At 39.6% G+C, this 5,242-nt stretch overlaps 1 long non-coding RNA gene across 1 annotated transcript; it reads right to left on the reverse strand.

The window, feature by feature from the left end:
- Window positions 1–333: 333 nt before the first annotated feature.
- On the reverse strand, window positions 334–3,752 carry LOC144989104 (uncharacterized). The gene is made up of 3 exons (XR_013653252.1): window positions 3,618–3,752; window positions 3,410–3,529; window positions 334–811 (listed from the first exon to the last, which is right to left on the reverse strand). It is a non-coding gene; the product is annotated as an uncharacterized LOC144989104 (long non-coding RNA).
- Between the last annotated feature and the right edge of the window lie 1,490 nt (window positions 3,753–5,242).

The following is a 5,242-nucleotide window of genomic DNA, read 5'->3' on the forward strand; positions in this document are numbered from 1 at the left end:
ATGTCTCAGTTCGACTCGTGATACGTACTGTCCTTCAACTGTTTGTGAATGAGTTGAATAATGTTTGTTAGTTTTTTTTTTTACTTTACAGTTACTGTTTAAAATGAAAAACCCTATTTTTCTTTAGCCAGAGAGCCACAATGGAAGGTTAAAAGAGCCGCATGTGACTCCAGAGCCACCGGTTGCAGCCGACCTCTGCTCTAGAATGAAACTCTCCAGAAAAATATATAAATCTAACTGGAAAAGCTCTAAAAATTCAGATTTATAATAAATCCAGAAAGTTTGGTCCTGGAAAGATGAAAACAATGCAGGAGCTCATCACTAATCTCAAGTATCAGGAAGTTGTTTATTTTTATGACCAGCAGTGAAACATTATTGTTTACAGCCTTTTCTTCACAAAAGACAGGGATTGTGGAGACAGTCTCTTTTATGCAATACACAATAAAGAGGTGGCTGTATATTATTATAACGACAAACACAGATTCAGGTTAAGCGCATAATTGCTGTCTCTGATCGTAACTTCCAAGGCCTTGACGACTGGTTACATATTTGAGGAGGAAAGCCACAGTAACTCAGATGGTGTTGTTGGAATGAAGAGTGTCCCTTGTCTTTGTTCTCGGAAGTTTCTCACTGACGGCGTGTACGTTTTTTCCGGGTGCTGCGGCATCCTCACACAGAATGAGAGCCCACGTGTTTATCATTAAGCGTGTCTTAGCTTGAAAGCTACAGTATGAACACATGTGTCACAGAACAGGCAGACGGCTGGTTCCAATTGCGGCAGGTTTATTAGCTCAGCTAAATGTCCACAAAGCTAAATCGGGGTCAGGCAGGCAGGGGTCAAGAATGAGCACGGGAGCATCAGAGAAGAGTCAGGATCCAGGCGAGATTCGGCGCAGGCGGCAGGCAAACGGTATCAGAGACAAAACAGGGTCAGGAAATCAGAAGATCAGGTCTGGATATAACGCTCAGTCATGCAGGCAGAGTGGCACAAACAATGCTTCGCACTGAGTGACGCTCAGTGCAGTGCTTAATTATACTGTGAGTAATTGCAAATAAAAGTCAGGTGTGCGGCATCCAGAAACTGCGCTGGGGTTGCTGGGAGATGTAGTATGGTTAGAACTCTGGAGATGGTTCCTGCTGATGACCAGAGGGGTAGACAGAGCTCTGTCTTCTGACAACATGCTAAGTGGTAAGGAGCAGAAACCCAAAACCATTTTTTTATGACTGATTTTATTTGGAGAAGATCCTTCATGACAAGCCTCAAACACCAGAACTTTAAACTTTCGACTACCGTAACACTTCAACGGTGGACACGATTAACATAACTCCAACTCTCTGAAGTGGAAAAAAGCAACTTTATGCTGATATTCTAGGATTTAGTGAAGTGCTTTTGCAATCAACACACATCGACTGATTCTGTCACCAAGAAAAGCGGCGTTGCAACTTTCTACGCAAGAAATGTGTTGCATGTTGGTGAAAAAAGCCAAAATGAAAAGCTACTTTTTCCCCCAAGTCAGAATCGGTTGATAAACGTGAACTGTCAAAGAGTTAACCCAAATCCAAATTCTTTCCCTACCACTACGGCTCCTCTTATGGAAAAATAGTGTCTTCGAATTCGGACGTCATTCCCACTCGATGCCGTCTAGTGCTTGCAGAATACATAACAACATTGGTTTCAAAACTTTAAAAAGGTCATGCTAAAAAAAAAAAAAGTCTTGCGTTCACAAAAAAAAAGTCTTGCGTTTACAAACTTCGTGCATTTACGTGAAGAAATACGTTTCTCCTCCACGGCACAGCGCGACACGGAACACCCTCGCGGCGGAAGACTCAGCATCCCTCCACTGCGAGGGTTAGCCCTTAAAAAATTATTTCAGAGAGCCCTACCACTCCAAATGCCCCTAAAATTGGAGGTATGGGGAGAAGCCGTAAGGGTAGGGGAAGAATTCAGATTTGACATTACAGAATGTCAAAGGGCGTGTATTATTTAGATTTTGGCAAAAGTGCTAAAGAGTTTAGATACGGCCCATCCTCTCTATGACACTCTATGACCCATACAACCCAAAAACCCATTTCACCCATAGGCGTCAACTCCCCAGACTAATCATTAAAGTTTAATTAGGAAATTGGTTGTTTGGTAAAATTTGATTTAAAAAAATTCACAGGGTGGTTACATAATAGTTTTCCACAACAGAGAGTATCAAAAAAGCTTGCATGTGTAGAAATCCTTCACTCCCACAATTGATTTTTTGAACTGACAACAGAAAACAAAGTTTTATGTTCTCAGTCTTCCACAGAAACTTAAGCAAAAACGAAACAAAATAATCACTTATTTTCAATAAAATATCCCAAAAACATCCTGATTACTGTGATATTTGTCAAAATAAGACATTTATTCTACTGGAATATAAAACAACCTAGAAAAAAAATGAAGGATTTTTAAATCTTAAAAATCTTTAAAATGTGATTTGAAAGATTTTTATAATTAAAAAATTAAATTTTTTTAATAATCATTTAAAAACTTGGTTTCTTATGGGATCTTTTTAATTATCATGTTATTTAGAAAATGTTTTGGTGAATTTATGAGGCCAGTCATTGAATCAAACATAAAACAGACCAAGTTTCTATTTTATTTATTAATGCAGAGATTTCTGTTTTCATCAGCCAGGGTTTATCCTCATTTTTTCATCTTTTTAGTGAGTTCGAGTTTCTTTCTGCTGCTAGAAGGTATCATCGACATAGAATGAGACATTCAAATTAGAATTATGTATAAAATTACATCCTAGTGTGACTACAGGCCCATTGTTTTTGGTTGGAATTAGTCTCATCCAGCAGGTGTCTTAATGTGACTTGGAATCAAGGATGCTGGGAACATGCCTCCCCGGTATTGTGAGCCAGACTGTGACGCGGCTCACTTTCCAGCACGCCTTTGATGTCCGCTCATCACGGCACGCCGACAGTTGGTGCCTCCGTGCCCCCTCGCCTGCTCCGCATTACTTTTGCAGACCACCCAACTGTGAAAAAATGCCCTGCCAGTCTACATTTTCTGAAGAATGCGCTCCATCTGAGCGTCCCCCCTGCTCAGTCCATCTGGACCCCTCTCAGCCTTCGGATCGACCTCGCGGCTTGGAGCCTGCGCGTTTGCTGTGTGGCCTCATCATTTGGGACAATTAAGAGCTTCTGAAAGTTAATTCCAAAGTCTCAATATCATCTAAAGAAATTCTCTGCAAAATCAATAAATTCTCCTTGAGTGATCCATTTAGTCTGGAATGTTGACACTCAATCTCCCGTTTTCTGGTTTCAGATGAAACATTTTACTTCATAACAGCCAGACATACCACAAAGACGGATTATTGGAGCTTAAACAGGTCAAAGCATTTTCCTCCTAATGTCCCAAGCTCGGAGTACTTACCCTCATTTCACAGTTACTCATTCAGGCCAAAGTCTTCAGGTCTTGTTTGTTCAGACCAACGGCAGGTCAGTTTTTCACGGCATTATTGGAGTTTGTCGGGCAGATGTAAAACGCTGAGGTCTGTTAAAGACACAGATAAAAAGTAAAGGGCCCGTTTGAGCAGATAAGATGAATAAGTTAGGGAGTAGGGCTGTCTGACACAACTGACCTAAATGTTTGAGTCTAGAGAAGGAAGTTCCACCTGTTTGTGTGCAGACTGTTGCAAGTTACAGGACTGAAGGGTTTCAGGTTTTGGAAGGGCTCACGTTCAGGGCTTTAGGCTGTGGCAAAATTAAAATGGAAAATCTCATTTGTCTATTCATTTTCATCAACTAAACAGGAAAATCAGTCAACAACAGGTCTTATAATTTATTCAATCTACGTAAAACTTTGGCCAAATCGTCATAACTTTTACGTTTGAATGATAGGAAATTTTGAATTAAAATTCATTGTTTTTAGAGAAAAATTCAGAGTAAAAAGAAACTGCTCAAAGAAAGTATGAGGTGACATCAGATAGGATTGTGAACTGCTAAGAACCCTTCAGTGATTTTGTTTTTTATATTCATATCTGTCAAAGAACCTGATCTGATTTGTTGTTTCCTTTTGTTGTTGTTGCTAGTTTTTGTTTTTAATGTTGGGGGCTGTAAGGGCTTTACTATTATTTGTGATTTCTTCCTCCAGATAAAGAAAACCACGGTTTCGTCTCCATGCTTGCTTTAACTAAAGGTTTCATTTAGCTTGACACAGTTGTCTTAAATTACAGTCTTCATGTTGATCAGTCGACTCTTCAGCCTTGCTCGATCATAACTTTAGTTTTTAAAGACCCACTGATCATCTTTTGAAAGTATTCCCAGTCTTCAGTCAAAATCTGAAACATGTGTCATCTAGGACATAGTCTCTGCAGACTGACACAAGAAATTCCCCTCTAAGTTGTGGGCGAGACTGTTGGCATGGAGCAACCCCGCCCCCCTTTCCTCTCAGTCATCTGTTTGCACTCTCTCCCGATGGCTTACAGTTCCTCACACCCAAAAACCCAACATTACCGATGCGACTAAAATGGCGAGCAATATTGAGCCATCCACTCAGACTTTGAGCCAGATGTCAGATCAGAGGAGGAAAACAAAGACGTGGATCTATTTGTCTGCAAGTGAATGCACTGAAATAGAGCAGAGCAGGACGCTTCTGGCAATGCTGATGGTATTTTCTGTGTCACAACTACACGCGTTTTCAAACTACATGTTTGTGTCTGCTTCTGATTCAACACAATTTTAATAAAGAAACACTCAGAAATGTAATTTTAATCCCCATTCTCTTTCTACACACAAAACGAAGTTTTTATCCGATTGGGTCTTTAGGAAGAGCGTAAACGTTCTTAAACACCTCAATTTAATGGTTCTAAACTAAAAAAACTGATTTAATACTCACTCAAGTCCCATTTTGGTAGTATCTGTTTTTTATGGGTATTACAGGCTATTTTTTATACTTATATACTTCACTTGGTATGCATAATTTTTATATTAAGCCAGTATATTAGTCTGTTTTGAAATGTTGTTCATAAGTGAACTGTAGCTTCTTTGTTAGTTTCTTGCCTTGCCACATGTCTTACCTTTGTTTGTTTCTTTTCTTTTCACTTTCAGTTCCTTGTTTGTGTAAAGATTGATCTGCTTTGCTTCTTTGAACAATTGGATGCTCAACCTGCCTGTCGTCTTGTGCACCAATTCTCTGCAACCAACATATATAATGACATATTTTTAAATCATTCCACTGCGATTTCTTTCTTTTGCTGCTGCTTCT

This window comes from Oryzias latipes, chromosome 22 (assembly GCF_053564925.1).
Source record: "Oryzias latipes strain Hd-rR chromosome 22, Olatipes_Hd-rR_3.1".
Lineage (NCBI taxonomy): Eukaryota > Metazoa > Chordata > Actinopteri > Beloniformes > Adrianichthyidae > Oryzias > Oryzias latipes.